Here is a 17,380-nt window from a genome sequence, read left to right as displayed (position 1 = left end):
GCAGCGGCGGGGCTGCAGAGAACAGCGCAGTAATTGTCGTTCCGGGGCTGCGGTGGCCGGATGAGGAGGATGAGCAAGGTGGGGCAGCCGTGCAGATCCAGAGGGGGCTCAGGAAGAAAGGCCCCGGGAGTCATGCCAGCACTTTCGTCCCCGTGCTGTCTTCCTTGACCCTTCTTGCACTCTTCGGGGACCGTTATCGCTGAGAGGTCAAATGCCAGAGGTCACGTAGCTAGTGGGTAGGTGGCCTAGGTGACTTTTGAATCTGGTTGTTTCGGGTTCAGTGTGCCAACGTGCCTTGCCTGTGATCCGTAACCATTCTTCACTCGTCGCCTTCTCCGTGTTTATGCTCCCGTGTCATCGAACTGGTACAGCAGAAAGAGCGTGACCGCCCCCATCCCCCAACCCAACCCTGTAGAATTAATGCCCATCAGGTTTAGTTTTAGTTGACAAATGATTACATCGGGAAATTATGATTCCTCCTTCCCTGCCTCCCTGCCTGTGTTTTTTCCTTTCCCTCCAAAGTATGTATCCTTCAACTTTTTGCTCAAACATCATCCACTCAGTAAAACCTATGGCTATACTACTTAAAATCGCAGGCTGCATGAGCCCTGACTCAACAGTCTTGTCTGTCACTGTATTCCCTTTTTTCCTTTTTCCCCCACAGCATTTATTATCTTGTAACTTTGTATATAATTTGTTTATTATCTTTATTACTTACTGTTTGTCTTCTCTTAGTAGAATTTAAATATCAAGAAGGCAAGACTCTTCGTTTTGATTACTGATCTATCTCAAGTGCTTAGAACAACACCTAGAATGTAGTAGGTCCTTATTAAATATTTATTGAATGGTTGAACAAAGGGATACTTATTATATGGCCATTTATAATGTAATGAAAACCAAAATCAACAAAGAAAGCAAGCCAATATTCTTGTGCACACCCATGTTCTAAGTGCTTGCATATCTTTTTTTTCATTCTTATGATGTAGCAACTGTCATTATCATCATTTTACAGATGAGGAAACTGAGGCCCAGAAAAGTAGACTAACTTGCCCAAGGTTCCACAGCTAGTACTTTTAGAATCAATTTTGTTGAGAGATAAATTTCATATAATAAAATGCACCCATGTTCAACATACAGTTGACAGGTGGATACACCCATGTATCCATTACCCAAGTAAGGTGTGGAACTTTTCCATCACCCCTTACACTTCTCTTGTGCTACTCTGTAGTCTGTTCACTCCAGCCCCTGGGAACCCCTACTTTTGCTTTTTCTAGAATGTGGTGTAAAATGGAATCATGGCAGGTACTCATTTATGCTTAGCTCTTTTGCTCAGCATAATTATTGGAGATTACTCCACGTTACTGTGTATATCAAGAGTATATTCCTTTTTTTTAGTGCTGAGGAGTATTCTATTAAATGATTAGACCACAGTGTTTTTATCCGTTTGTTTGTTGATGGACACTTGGATCATGTTGGCTATTAGAAATAAAGCTACTGTGAATATTCAGGTACAAGTTTCATGTGGACATACGTTTTCATTTCTCTTGGGTAAATTGCTGCATTGTATGGTCACCGTCTTAATGAGAAATGGCCATATGGTTTCCCAAAGCATCTGGACCACTTGGCATTCCCACCAGCAGTACATGAGATTTTTTGTTCCCCATCCTCACCACCATTTAGTATGGCCAGTATTTTTAACTTGAAATTAAACTCTTTAACTTCAAGCATTGAAGTGGGTGTCTAGCATTGTCTCACCATGGCTTAATTTTTCATTTTCCCAATGACTGATGATAATGAACATTTTTCATGAGCCTCTTGGCCAATAGTACATCCTCTTTGGTGAAGTGTTTGTTCAAATATTTTGCCCATATTTTAAAATTTTTATTTTAGAGAGAGAGAGCATGAATGGGAGAGAGGGGAAGCGGGGGAGAGAGAGAGAGAAAGAGAGAGAGAGAGAGAGAGAGAGAGAGAGAGAGAGAGAGAGAGAATCCTAAGCAAGCTCCACAGTGATCATGGAGCTCCGCATGGGGCTCAGTCTCACTATGCTAGGATCATGACCTGAGCCAAAAATCAAGAGTCAGATGCTCAGCTGACAGCCACCCAGGCTCCCCACACCTTTTGTCCATTTTTAATTGGATTGTCTGTCTTATTATTGACATTAAAGAATTCTTTATATATGCTAATTGTTTTTCTCAGATATATGTAATGTGATTGTTTTTTTTCCCCAGTGTGTAGGTGGTCTATTCATTTCCTAAATGGTGTCAGACCTGTTTTTGAACCAAAGTCTGCCATGCCCTTCATTCCCTTCCATTTTCTCAAGTAAGGTTTATCTCAAAGAATAAGATGGACAAGTTTGACAAAAAGTCTGCCACACTCTTGAGGGGTTAAAAAAAATCATAAAGAATAACCAAAATAGAGGAAAAACAAAATCTTGGCCTGTGTTTGTTCAGAGGGTTCAGAAACAAATTACCCTAATGGGAGTCTGAGGGAGGTGGAGAGAAAGTTAATCACTAACCCAGGCTCAGCGTTGTTTTAATTAAGCATAATAAGAATAATGAAATTATGCACCTCTTAGGATTTATGGCTTAGCTCTATTTGTATGGCACCAAGAGGATTTCAAGAACAAATAGAAATGATGGGATCCCAGGGACTCCTCCCGTCTCTCTGGATTGTCCTTCCATAACTTCCAAGGTGCTGGAATGAGGTGGGAGCAGCAGCCAGGGTAGGGGGTCAGGAGCCCCGGGTATGTGACTTGGGGCAGACATTCCACTCCCTGGTCCCCAGTCGCCTCAAATAGGGAGGATTTAATACAGCAGTGTGCAACTGAATGTTTAATAATAAGTGCCTGGGGTGCCTGGGTGGCTCAGTCGATTAAGCATCAGACTTCAGCTCAGGTCATGATCTCACAGTTCGTGGGTTTGAGCCCCGAGCCAGGCTTTGTGCTGACAGCTCAGAGCCTGGAGCTTGCTTCAGATTCTGTGTCTCCTGTCTCTGCCTCACCCCTGCTTGTGCTCTGTCTCTCAAAAATGAATAAATGTTAAAAAAAAAAAATTAAAAAATTACGTGCCTAATAAATGCCTCTCCTCCCCCACCAAAAGTACATAGATATCTATATATGTACTTGCACATGTACATATATATGTGTACTTGCAAATATTATATATTTAGTGTACATGTAACTAATATTAGTAACGTATAGTATGAAATTTTGCATAAATAAATGTAACATACTATGCAATTGGAGTATATAAATACACTACACAATTTAGTATAAGTTAAGCAAACAATATTGTACATCCACATAGGCAAATGATTTTCACAAAATGCTTTTGTTGATTTCTGCCCACCTCCTCTATCAGTATCTGGCCAACGATTTCAACTGACAAATGGATGCAACTCCAGCAGGCGGACTGGTTGATGATTTTGTTTATGTTGCAGAGTAAGATGGAAGTGAAACAGTGAAGACGTGTTTTCATCAGTGGCATGAGTGACTTCTTTGCTGAACTGGATAGCAGTGTTTGATTACCTCAAGAATATTTCCTTGATTTTTGTGCTACTTGCAACTTAACAACTATATACTTGATGCACCTGATTATTGACATTTTATCAATCACTTTCTTAAGTCGAGACAATCAACAAAACAATAGATGAAGCTCTGAGTTAAAGTGTTTGCCAATGTCTGTGGTGCAAATACACCTACACCTGCAAATTGACCTCTTTTATGCCACCAACGCCATGTACCTGAATGGGGATCTAGGAAGAGATGTGCGGTTGTATGGTTTACCCACTGTGTAGATACACGACAGTAAAATGTAGTAAAATACTTAGGAAGGGGTGGTTTTGAGTATTTATTGTCTTTATGTTTAATATAATTTATTTAATAAATGTTTATGTAATTTACTTTTTAATAATGACCGTGTTTGTTGAAAATTTTACAGTCACCTCTCGGGTATCTGTGAACCAGTGGCAGCACAGCACTGGTTTGACAAGACCTGCTGTCTGGTGGGATTTCCAAGAAGGGCCCATGTTGCAGACCTTTACTCTCCAGGGTCACCGTGTCTCCCAGCCAGGGCCAGGCCTGCTTCCACTCTGAGAGGAGCAGGTATGTCATGATGTATTAGTCTATTTGGGCTTCCATAACAAAATACCACAGACTGGGGGACTTAAAATGACAGAAATTTATTTTTCAGTTCTGGAGGCTGGAAATCTAAGATCGAGGTGCTGGCAGCGCTGGTTTCTGGTGAGGCCTCTCTTTCTGGCTTGCGGACGGCTGCCTTCTTGCTCTGTCTTCACATGGCCTTTTCCCTGTGTCTCTCCCTCTTCTAATAAGGACACCAGTCCTATTAGATCAGGAACCTCCCCTCCATAACCTCATTTAACCTTAATTAGCTCTTCAAAGTTCCTATCTCCAAACCTAGTGTCTTTGGAAGTTAGGACTTCAACATATGAATTTGTGGAGCACCCAATTCAGTCCATAACAAGCGGTTTCTGTTCTGTTAAGAGAGAGGAATAGAAACAGAGAGGGAATGAGGCAGTACTTGATGTCAGAGGTAGGTCTGGGAGGCGGGGCCCCTTCTTCAGTGTGCAGTGTGTGGTCGGGGCCAGAGGCTGACCAGGTGGGGAGGAAGGGGGGGGAAGGGAGAAAGTGTAAAGGCTGATGCAGGGCTGAGAGCCCAAGCCCAAGGGGAGACATGACAGTGCCCTCAGCTCTCACACTGTGCCATGGCTGGGACCTTTGCCCTTGGAGCACTGTCACCCTGAATTGACAGTGGAGCACAGTGGTCAAGGGCCATGGATACAGAGCCAGTCTTCCTGGACTTCAAGTCCAGAAGCATCATTTACTAACTGGGTAACCATGGGCAAATTACTCACCCTCTCTGTATCAGTGTTCCCATCTGAAGAGTGCAAGTAATGCTAGTACCTTCCTCCAAGATTGCTGTGAAGATTAAGTAAAAAAAAAAAAAAAAAAAAAAAAAAAAAAAAATATATATATATATATATATATATATATATATATATATACATTTACAATCAGAATATAGAATATATAAGTGAATGCAGCATTGCAAGTGATGTATCATTGTTAGCTACTGCAGCTGCAATTAGTCTGTTTCCGCCTCTCGAGTGTGTGTCTTTGTCTCCTCTGTCTTTGAACCCTCTGCCCCTAGCACCATATCTGGCACTTAATAGATGTCCAGTACCTGTGCTGAATTACAAATAAATACCAAAGGGTATTGGAGTGATTAAACAGTCAGGAAACAAGAGTCCTCATTCATACATGGAATCGTCCAATTATTTCATCCTTTATTCATTTAACCAATAATTTTTAACAGTTTTATTGAAATAGAATTCACACAGCATAGCTTGGCTATTTAAAGTGTACAATTCAGTGATTTTTGGCATATTCAGAGTTGTGCAACCATCACCAACATCAATTTTAGAGCAAAGCTTATGAGCAAGCATTCTCCATTTTCCCCCAGTCTCCCAGCCCTAGGCAATTACCCATCTACTTTCTGTCTCTATCCATTTGCCTATTCTCAACATTCCATATAAGTAGGATCATGTCATGTCTGGCTTTTATGTTGTAGCAGGTATTGGTACAAATGATTTTTAAACATTTAAACATCTTCTGAACACTGTGAAATAAACCAGACAACCTGCCATAAAAATCTTATAGTCTAGAAAACATATGTTCACATAAAGAACTGCACACGATTGCTCTTAGCATCTGGTTCACAATAATCAAAAACTAGAAAGAGTCCCATCAATTACGAATAGTTAAAAAAACAGCGGTCTATCCATGCACTAGAATACTACACAGCAATATAAAGGAACAAAGTATTAATACACAATAACAACATGAATGGATTTCAACATCATTATGCTAAGTGCAAGAAGTCCAACACGAAAGACAGAAAACTGCTCTGTGATTCCATTTAGATGAAATTCTAAAAAAAGGCGTAACTGTAGTGACTTAAAGCAGGTTAGTGGTTGCCTGGGGCTGGGGGTCACAGGAGAGGCCCAAATGCAAAGGTCCTGGAAGGTGCTTCTGTGGTGAAGGCGCTCTCTACATCCTGATTGTGATGGTGGTTACACCGACACATAGAATTACTGAAATTCATCAAGTGCTATATTTAAAATAGGTGAATTTGGGGGCACCTGGATGGCTCAGTTGGTTGAGCGTCCAGCTCTTGATTTCAGCTCGGGTCACGATCCCTGGGTCTTGGGATCAAGCTCCACATCAGGCTCCGCACTGAGCGTGGAGCCTGCTTACGAGTCTCTCTCCTCTCGCTCTCTGCCCCTCCCCCACTTGTGCTCACTCTCTCTCTTAAATAAATAAATTAACTGATTAAATAAAATAGATGAATTTCATTGTACATAATTAAAACAAAAAATGTATAATCTATAAGCTACAGTTTATTAACTGGCACTTAATAAGGGCCAAATGCTATAAGAAACTTTACGGTATTATCTTTTAATTCTTACATTAACTGAACAGGGTAAATGCTAACAGCTATGGACTGAATTGTATCCCCTCACCCCGAATTCGTATGTTGACATAACCCCCAATAGTGTTTGGAGATGGGGCCTGTGGGAGGAAACTAGGTTCAATGAGGTCATGAGAGTGGGGTGCCCATGATGAGATTAGTGTCCTTACAAGAAGAGGAAGAAACATGGACTCTTTCCCTCCATGTGTGTGCATGGAGGAAAGGCCAGGTGAAGACACAGTGAGAAGGTAGCTGCCTTTGAGCCAGGAAGGGAGCTCTCATCAGAACCTAACCACACTAACACCCTCATCTTGGACTTCCAGCCTCCAGAACTAGGAGGAGGTAAATTTCTATTGTTTAAGCCACCCAGGTTGTGATATTTTGTTACAACACCCTGAGCTAAGACACTACAGTAATTCCCATTTTACAGAAGGGGAAATTGAGGCATGGAGAAGTTGCTCTTTTGTCAAGCATGTCTGAAATCTATTCAGACTTGTGCTAACTATTCCCTAATTTCCTGGAAGAACCACCCCTTTCCCCACTGTCAGCAAATGTGCTTGGGAGGCGGTTCTATCCCCGATTCAGACTTAAAGCTCATGACTCGGCCCAAGCCAGTCAGTTCATGACGATCCTCTGACCCCACAGATTGGCTCAGGATTCACCAGAGACCCCATTAGAACCACTGAAACATAACATACCTTTCCTGGGACTGCTAGGGATGAGGCGCTTTCCTAATGAACAGGAACCTGGGAAGATGTGGGGCAAAAAAATGTGGCAGCCATGTTGCCTGTGTGAAGGGAAATCCCATCTAGAATCGATCCAAAAGTCTGGAAGCATAGCCATAAGACATGGAGAGGGAGAAAACAGATCTGAGCCTCTGGATTAGACCAAACTGAAAGCTGGTATATTCCTGGGTTCTTCAGTTATACCACCAGTAAATTCCCTGTTTTGCTTAATTCAAGGGTGTATACTCAAGGTCACAGCTCATATGTGCCCAAGGAGTGTGGGTTCCAGTCCAGGCCGGATTCCAGTGGGCCCACTCTTTTGGCCATTGAATTCTAGAGGAGGAGAGAAGAAAGAGGAGTGTGGTACAGGAGGATGGCAACTTTGGAAGATTCTACAGCTTTGGGAAACTAGAACGGGGACTGGGCGTCAGCTCCACCTGAAGCCTTGCTGTGCCACTGTGAACTGTGTGTGTGACAAGGTACCCCATCCCTTGGAGCCTCAGTTTCCCCTCTGTAAAATGAGCATAACAAAACATCCACCCCTGAGAAAGATTGATCCAATCATGAGATCTACATAAGATAACAAAGAAAAAATATTTGGCACAGCATTTAGGAAACCCTCCCCCCAACCCAGTAACTACTGTTATTGACTGTGAACCCCTGGAGCACCCATTAGTGTCTGATCCTGTGAATGTTTTGCCTTGTTTTTACTGAAGCAGATTGAAAATTTTGAATTATTATGATTTTAGCAAAAGCAGCCTCCTTTCTGGAAGCTCAGAATTAAAAGGCTGTAAGGATCAAAGGGTAATATTGTCCGTGCCCCTATCACCTCCCCAAATTTTAGTTCCTTTTTTTTTTTTTTTAAGTTTATTTATTTAGAGAGAGAGAGTGCAGGGGAGGGGCAGAGAGAGAGAGGGAGAGAGAGAATCCCAAGCAGGCTCTGCATTGTAAGCGCACAGCACACGGCGCCTGAACAGGATTCCATCCCCAGAACCATGAGATCATGACCTGAGCAGAAATCTAGTCAGTGCTTACCCAACTGAGCCGCCCAGGTCCCCCCTCCTACAACACTCTTAATGGATCTGTCCTGTCCTGAAATACCTGAGCTGTTCGGCTTCCTGAGCCAGAGAGAAGCAGGAAAACAATCCCAGGTTCGGAGCATCCTGCTCCCAAACACCACCCGCAGGGAGAGCCCTGGGGAAGGAGCAGTGCCCTAGACGGGGCGGGCAGTATGGACAGAGCTGGTTTTCTTCAGCTCTGCTTGCCTGCACCACAGCTCTCAGGAACCTGAAAGTCGGTGTGAGACTGTGCTATGGAGTGCCAGGAGGCCGAGACGCATGTCGTGGTCCTCCTTTCCTGTGGCTGGCTCCTTGGGACTCTTGGGGGAGGCTCTCCGTTCATCCCGGACCTGGCTTTGCATCCTGCCTCTCCCACTGCAAAGCTTTGTGGCAAGCAAATTCACTGCTCTAAGGCCTGATTTCCTTTCTTGCCCAATGGATGGGGAGAACACTATCCCAGACCTCACGGGTTGGGGTCACTAGGAAATAAGACCTCTGGCCTTGCCGTCTTGTCTCCCTGAGCCATTTCTAACTTGGTCCCCTTCTTTGCTTCCTCCCCTCAAAGTGTGCTCCCCAGACCAGCTGGAGAAGGGGCAGGGAGCTTGGTGGGGGCAGAGGGAGAGATGCCAGTGTAGAGACCCCACCCCAGCTCTCCTGTGGGGCTGGGTTCAACGAGCCTCCAGGGGGATTCTGATGCCATCCGTGTGGAAGCCCCATCCTAGCCACATCTCTGTATTCTCCTCCCGGCTTGGCGAGTTATGCAACCAAAAAGCTATTTCCTGGCTCCACAGGCCATCTTCAGGTCTCTTTGTTCTGCCCATAGGACATCCAGCACTTAAATTTATAAACAGTATTCAGCCCACTTTTAGTTATTTCTTATTTTAATATTTGCTGAACAGATAAATAAATCTGTGGTAATTTATGAAAATAAATTACCTTCCTGTTATAGTTAAGACTACACACGCTGAGACCAGACCCCGGGATGCAAATCCTGGCTCTCCCCTCTGCTTGCTGTGTGACTTTCCTCACCTCCCTGTGTCTTCCTTTTCTTGGTGGTACAATGAGGCTAATGGTCATCCATATGCAAAGGGTGTTGGGAGGATTAAATCAGTTAATCCAAGGAAAAGTGCTTAGCTCAGGGCAGGGCACAGTGTAGCAACTAAGTGCAACCCTGCCCTAAACAGTTCACATACCCTTTGTGAATTCCTCTTATCAGTGAGGTCGGCAATACTGTTTGCTCATTTCACAGATAAGAAAACCAAGGCTCAGAGAGTTAAGTAGCTTGCTCAAAGTCCTCAGTTACAAAACGTGGCTATGCGGTCTCCCTTCTAGCAGGCAAAACGCGCACAAGAATATTCCCCATATTCATGTAAGAACGTGCTCATCGAATCTACACTGTTGCCTGTGTTCTCAGATTGATCCGTGGGCCGAGAGTGAAAAATATAAAAAAAAGGAAGACTCAGGCTCTGTCAGCTGTTCTAGCCCACCTGTGGGAATGGAGCCTGGGTGGACAGAATTAGCTTGATTTGTGTCTCATTTCGCAAGATCAATATTTGGCAGTATCTTCCCGTCTTCGTGTGTCTGGCCGGGAATTAAAAACGAACGTATGTGCTGCAGTGAGTCTAACGGCAGACCCCGGGATGCCTTCTGGAGCCCCTTAACACTGTGATCCAATGCCTGGGAAGTGAGTGTCAGGGTTTACGTTTTAAAGAGTGATTTTTTTTAAGTTTTTGTTGTTGTTGTTGTTGTTTCATATTTTTATTTAAATTCTAATTAGTTAATATAGAGCATAGCATTGGTTTCAGGAGAATTCAGTGATTCATCACTTACACACAACATCCAGTACCCATCACAACGGGTGCCCTCCTTAGTGCCCATCACCCATCTAGCCCATCCCCCACCAACCGCCCTCCATCAACCCTCAATCTGTTCTCTATGGTTAAGAGTCTTTTTTTTTTTTAATATGAAATTTATTGTCAAATTGGTTTCCTGTTGTTGTTGTTTTTAATGATTACTTATTTCTGAGACAGAGAGTGTGAGCAGGGGAGGGACAGAGAGAGTGGGGGACAAAGGATCCAATGCGGGCTCTGCGCTGACAGCAGTGAGCCCAATGGGGGCTTGAAATCAGGAACTGTGAGATCATAACCTGAGCCGAAATCAGATGCTCAACAGGCTGAGCCACCCAGATGCCCCTGAAAGAGTGACTTTTTTCTTTTTAATCAGGGACAAAGTGCCTGCCTTTAAACGCTCAGCACTGTGGACCCTGTAATACCAAACCAACAGTGATTTATTTCAGTGTGCAGACACTGGAAAGGAGGGTATCTCAAGGTCAGGTCATCCCTAGGAAAGGATGGCAAGCAGCCTGACAGGGTCCTGACCAGACGATGTTTACCTTGTGATTCAGTTATCACAGGCCCCAGGGGCTCAGAGACTCAGTCCTGCCTGTTGCAGGGTTCCCGGAAGGCTGACAACCGCTAACAAAGCAAACCAGCGAGGGTGACGTAGAGAGCTTTCACTTCTTGGACGCCTGCTGCACTCCCAGCTGTTTGTGGACCATGCCTCTGATGCTCACAAGTCATCTACCCAGGCTTCCACTTTGCAGATGAGGAAACTGAGGCACAAGAGGTGATGTGATCTGCTCGAGCTCCTGCAGCTAGTGACTGGCAGACTTGGGATTTCTAACCCGGTTAATCAGACTCCTGGGTCAATGCCAAGTGATTCATTGACAACAAGACAGAAATGTCCAGTGGATGGGCACTCTGTGGCTCCCTGCGAGAAAGAAATACAGCCTGAAGTTGCAAACTGTGGGTGCTAGTGCAATCTGCCTGCAGAGTTGTTTTGTTTGGCCTCCAGAGTGTTTTTTTTTTTTTTTTTTTTAATGTTTGAATTCATTACCAACTTTGAGAAATAGGGAGTTTTCATACAGAATGCAGATTTCTGGCTTCTCTGGGTAAAGCAGATGTGGGAACAGTCAGCTGGCACTGAGGATGGCTGCTCTCTTTAGAAGGAACGTGAGCCTGGGCTGCTTGCGTGGCTCTGTCCGCTAAGCCTCCGGCTCTTGATTTCAGCTCAGGTCACAATCTCACAGTTCGTGGGTTCAACTCCCATATCGCGCTCTGTGCTGATGGTGTGGAGCCTGCTTGGGCTCTCTCTCTGCCCCTCCCCTGCTCGCTCTCTCTCTTAAAAAAAAAAAAGAAGAAGAAGAAGGAACATGAGTCTTCCAGAGTGCGGTGGCCTCCACCCTGCTTGGGGCCTGCTCTGTAGGAAGTTAAATAACCCCAAGGCCACAGAGGAAGGCCAGATCCAGTGAAGGGAGGTTCTTCGATACCAGTGTGTGCCAATCATATCTCAATAACTCATATTAGTTTGCTCAGGCTGCTGTAATAAAGTATCATAGGCTGGATGACTGAAATAATAGAAATCTATTTCCTTTCAGTTTTGGGGGCCTAGAAGTCCAAAGTCAGGGTGTTGGCAAGGGTTGGTTTCTTCTGAGGTCTCTGCTTGGCTTGCAGATGGCCGCATTCTCTCCGTGTCTTCATGTGGCCTTTCCTCTGTGTATGTCTGTGTGCTCATCTCTTCTTAGAAGGACGCCAGTCATTGGATTAAGACCCATCCTAATGGCCTGATTACCTTTTAGAGACCCTCTCTCCACACACAGTCGCATTCTGAGGTACTGCCGGCTAGGTCGTCAGTATTCAAATCTGTGTGTGGACGAAGTTCTGCCCATAACAATCAGATATTGGTTGATTGTCTCCCACAGAGACAGACGCACTTTTGTAGAGCCCAGAGTCTTTACAGTGTTGGAGGCCTTCTTGACAAAAAAGAACGTACAGTTATAAGTGTAGAATTAGGTGCAGGGAGCAGGGTTATTGGTGTCCGGCCCATGCCCCCCCCTCCAAGGTCCTGGCACTTGAGTATGTTCCAGCTGGTTCAGCTGCCAGGACCTCCTTCTTTCTCCAAAGCTTCTTGCCCCCCAAGAGTGCTAGGGAAACAATTCCCCCCACCATCCCCAGAAGCCCTCAGGCAGTGACTGCCTTGCCCACAAAGTGGGCCTGATCCGTGGTTGGCTGCTGTGATTGGTTTCTACCGGGCACATTCACCCATGTCTTTATTTTCTGTATTGTGGCAACATCTGGGAGCTTGCTGCCCCTCCCATGGCCAGCCAAAGAGGAAAAACTCACCCTGGAGTGTATCTTTCAAATGCAAACCAACCAGTCCAGAGCGCATTCCCCTCAACCACCTCCTTCATTGGGTTCTGCCACTGCAGGCTGCACTATCCCCTTGCCCTAATCACCTGAAGGCCACGCACCAGACAGCTAGGGACAGCCCTGTGTCCCAGAGCCCACCGAGATGATTCAAACAGTGTAGTCATAAGCCTGCTTATCCCGCCTCATCCTTTCTATTTCGCAGTAAAGGCTCTCCGTAGTTCCCCCATGCTCTGTGTCCCGACCGAAGCTGGTGCCTCGTGTGGCCCATCGTGGCGTGGCCTGCCCTGTCTTCTTGGGAACTGTGAGTAACAAGCTAACCAGTCCCAGTCGTCTGCTGATCTGTTGGCCCTTCCACACCTAAATAATATTAAAACCTATATTTTAAAACAGCCTGTTCCCCAAAGGCCCGCATGGGATTAAGCTCTAGGTGTTCACACAGGGAGCTGGGCTGATAACGCAGCCTTTGCGGGCCCACTGCCCTTCCTGGTCTTGGTCCCCACTTGCCTGCCAGGGCTTCCTGTACCTCCCAGGTAACCCAAGTGTACTCTTCTTGTCCTTGTCCCGGGGGTTGCTTCCTGGAGAACCAAATTAAGTGAACACAAAAGTGAATATTTATTTTAAATACAGACAGGAAAGACAAGTGGAGACAGTGGGCCTAACTGATAGCTGTTGAAGTGTCTCACACTGGCAAATTTCACAAAATCACATGGCCACACAAACGCTCTATAAGGCCTCTTGGAATAGGCCCAGGCAGGTGAGGGCCCCCCTGCTCAGACTTCATTAGTTCACAGTAAACCTGCCTCCTGACTAGGACATCAGGTCCGTGAGTGCCAGGACAGTGCTCAGCACAGCCGCTGGCACATAGCAGGTGCAGTATAAATAGAATTTAGTGAATGAGTAGCCTAACAGGGTATGCCACTGGTCAGAGCAAACTTGGAGTACCCGCCTCTCCCCCCAGGTGGTGCTTGGGGGGGCATACTTTAAATCTTTTTTTTTTAAATCCTCTTTTTGAGGGCTTCCACTAGTGGTAGTTAAGCTTCCTTCAAAGGGACACAATTTTTTTTTTCTTTAAATATGCAAATGCCTTCATTCCTACAGACGTAGATGCCATGGTATCCTTGAGAACCACCTTGCAGTTTGCTGATCTGATCTCTTAGGGGCCGACTGTATGGTTTAACTCCCAGATGGTGACTTTTATCTTCCTTATTTCTAAGTTCTTTGCTATGCTGGGATGGATAGGTGGGATGTTTCGTCACTCCCCCAGCCCTACCACATGCCCAGGGAGCAGTATATTTATTGAGAAATTTATGGTGTGGAGCTGCACAGACCTGGCTGGAGGCCCCCTCCACTCCACAGCAGAGAGATTGGGGGTGAGTTACCTAGACTCCTGAGCCTCAGTTTTCTCATCTTCAAAGTGGGGATAATGGTGGTAACCACCTTCCAGACTGATGAGAAGAGTCAAGAAGATAACGCGTTCAGACCTTTAGCACAATGTCTGATCCAGAGCTAGAGCTCAGTAAGGGGATCTGTTTATGGGAAATGTAATACTGTGCCCATACACTGTTAACCTTGTCAGGCTCTGTTTGAGCTCTGTCTATAGGGTTCCACACTATTCAAGTGTGGAATCACTTGATTCTACAAGTGACATGTTACCAGTCTCTGGGAGCTTGTGAAGCAGTCCGGCAATGCTTTAACGTGAATAAAGCGCCATAAATGATATGCTTTGTTTCCTGTGAGGTGACTTCCTGTTGCCTCTCTCTGGGCACCGGGCCCCTCCTTCCTAAATAGTGGGCTTCCTGAGGGAAACAGCTCCTCCTGTGGTCCTTCCATCAGGAATGTATTGTTGGCCTGGGGGGTGCTGTTTACCCCCAACAGCTGCTGGTAAAACAGAGAGGTAAACTTAGTGGATGATCTGTAGGAACAGAGAGGCAGAGAAATAAAGAGAAAACAAGTGAGTGAGCGAGAGCACAACAGAGTGCTCTCCTGGCAAGCTAAGTGCAACAAGGATGTCGTCCTACAGGGGGTGACGAATGTATATGAAGTATGGAAACAAAGGAAGAGAAAGTGAGTCAGGGAGAGTGTGAAAAAGAAAGGAGCAAGGGAGAGCAGAAGTACGGGAAAATGGCACATGAATCCAGCAGGATCTGACTTGAGGGCAGCCGATGCCTGGAGAGAGAGTAAATAACAGCATCGATAGGTGTACGTACCGGTTTTCTGTGTTCCTGTGTCTGTGGCAGACATCACTAATCGACCACACCATTCTTTTAAATGATCTCAAACTTAGCCTCAGAGTCCTCAGTCAGAGAGCCAGGTTATCACTACTAAACCGCTAGAGTCAGCGTTTGCATTGAAACCCTCTTGTCTGGGTAGAAGCTCTTGCCACACATTTAGAGAGAAAGCTTAGACCAGAAGAGCAGACCAAGGCATAGAGGACACAATAGCAGTTAGATAAGGGGTGTTAGAACTGGCACCTTCTTGGGGTGCCTGGGTGGCTCAGTTGGTTAAGTGTCCAACTTTCGCTCAGGTCACCATCTCACAGTTTATGGGTTCAAGCCCTGCATCGGGCTCTGTGCTGACAGCTCAGAGCCTGGAGCCTGCTTCTGTTTCTGTGTCTCCCTCTCTCTGTGCCCCTCCCACACTCACACTCTGTCTTTCTCTCTCTCTCTCTCTCTCTCTCTCTCTCTCTCAAAAATAAACAAACATTAAAAAAAATTAAAAAAAAAAAAAAGAACTAGCCTATTCCCAGCTGAAGGACAAAAGAATGGGCTCTTCACAATCCAGACACTGAAGCTCTGTCTCCGACCCTGTTCCACCTACCAGACAGTCCCATTTCTCTGACAGTCAAGTAGAGAGATAAAGGGGCCACTCTGAAACCCCATCCTCAGAGTTGAGTATATGAAATCTTTGAAGATGGAGCATAGAGAGAAAAGGACTTGTTCTAGTCATTTTCAGCAGTGTTTGGAAAACTGTAAGTGCTCAATAAACGATTGTTGAAAGAAATGAGCAAGGTGTGCTCAGGGGTGATAAAGAGAGGAGAAAGAAATACTCATTCACCACTGGGGGGAGTGATGCATCCTTTCTGAAGGATGCAGTGGTGCCGCCTAGAACCTTAAAAATGTGCAGAACTTTTGACCTAGAAATTCTATTTCTAGGAGTTTATCCGAAGGAAATAGACCATGGAAGTGCACAATATCTTATTTCCAAGAATGGTCATTTCAGGGTTGTTTTTAACATTGCAAAAATAACGAAGGCAACCTACATGTCCAACAGTAGGGGATTAATTAAATGAATAGCAAAACATTCAGGGGACAGAAGACTACATAGATGTTTCCTGTGATGCTGTCTAGGAATGACATGTGACTCTACTTATGATGTGCCACCAGTGAGTAGAGCAAGTTATAAAAAAGCAAGTACTTGATGAAAAAAAATATATATTCATGCACACTGAAAAGCTCTGGAAGTATATAGGCCAAAGTATTGAAAAATGTTTTTCTGTAGATGATAGATGATACATGGTGGTGATTTTTTTCTTTCTACTCTTCTATGTTAAAAGTTTTTCTAGAATAAACAAGTTATTTTTATAATAATCCAAATGTTTAAGAATGATTGACAGGGGCATGTATACCTGGTCATTTTACACTGAGACATGCACATATCCACATCATGTATGTAGCTCTTTAGATGTTTGAACTCTCTGGGCTACTTAATAATAACGATACAGAAATATCTAATATTTAGTTAACATGAACACTAAGTATGTAAGGTACTATATTAAGCTCTTTTCATATTTGCCTCTTATAACTTCGTAGCAACTCTGGGAGAGAGAGGTTCTACATCTCTCTCCATTTCCCACCTGAGGAAACTGAGGCACGGGCATGAGTGACCCAGGGCCTTCCAGCTGCTGAGGGGTGGGGGCAGGACTCGAAGGCAGGCAGGATGTCTGTAGAATCCCCACTTTCAACCTCCTTGCTACACTGCTTTCAGCAAAAGAAAATCCTAGCCAGATTGTGAAATTCTAAGATTGAACCACAAGGTATTAAGAAATCACATTAATAATAATTTTGAGAGCCCCAAATTAAACTAGATTCACATTTTTATGTGAGTATGTGTGTGAGTTCTTGTCAGGACAAAAAAAAAAAAAAAAAAACAATGAGGGAATTAAAGTGTCTTGAAAAGATTCCTTTTTATAATTAAGCCTTCCTTGCCTGCTCTCTGTTACCCACGCTGACACATTACAGCAATAAACAGCGAGCAACACAGCAGCTCCTGTATTATGTCAGGGTGTGAACGATGAGAGATGGCGCCCCGACAGCTCTGAGGACGCCTCAGTGTTTTTCTGGGTCCCGCTTGCACATCTTAAAGTTGCCCACTGCATTGGAGAGCCACTCGGATAAATATATTCTTTGTCGCTGAGTGACATCTATAGTTTCAGTATCTCCCTGAAGCAATTCGGAGGAAATTGGGCCTTAAGGGTGGACAGATGGAGGAAAATCTTCTCTGCCATCCCTGCTGATCCCTGCTATGAGTCATCTCCCTTTGATCAAACCGGAGCTGCCACTGAGAAGAGGCAGCTCTTCGAGCACCTTATTTGGGGCAGCCTCGTCTGGAAAGCGGGCTTTCTGTAACCAGAAGTAAAGGGTCAAAGGCTGTGTTTGGGAACGGGGAAAAGTATGGCTGTGGACTTGCCAGGGGGAAGCATTCATGGGCCCAGAGGAAGAAAGTGTGAAGGAAGCAGACAAGGAGGGCTTCAAATCCTGACGTTCATCCTCACTGGCCACCCTCGTTGGACAAGGTACTCTTCTCTCTGACCTTCAGTTTCTTCGTCTACAGAATGCGAGAAATGCTTGTCTCCTAGCTTCCCTTCCCTTCTGTACTCACCTCTCCCCTCCTTTCCTTTCTGT

At 44.9% G+C, this 17,380-nt stretch overlaps 1 long non-coding RNA gene across 1 annotated transcript in view; it reads right to left on the bottom strand.

The window, feature by feature from the left end:
* The window catches only part of LOC109254495 (uncharacterized), a 60,431-nt gene that overhangs the window by 7,860 nt on the left and 35,191 nt on the right, over positions 1-17,380 (bottom strand). The window contains exon 2 of the long non-coding RNA XR_002074828.2: positions 4,873-4,936. This is a non-coding gene — a long non-coding RNA (uncharacterized LOC109254495). The remainder of the gene's footprint in view (positions 1-4,872; positions 4,937-17,380) is intronic.

This window comes from Panthera pardus, unplaced genomic scaffold, assembly GCF_024362965.1.
Source record: "Panthera pardus isolate Hobbes unplaced genomic scaffold, ASM2436296v1 HiC_scaffold_8, whole genome shotgun sequence".
Classification (NCBI taxonomy): Eukaryota; Metazoa; Chordata; class Mammalia; order Carnivora; family Felidae; genus Panthera; species Panthera pardus.
Note: the sequence above shows the minus strand (reverse complement) of the source record. Positions and strands in the feature narration are given on the sequence as shown.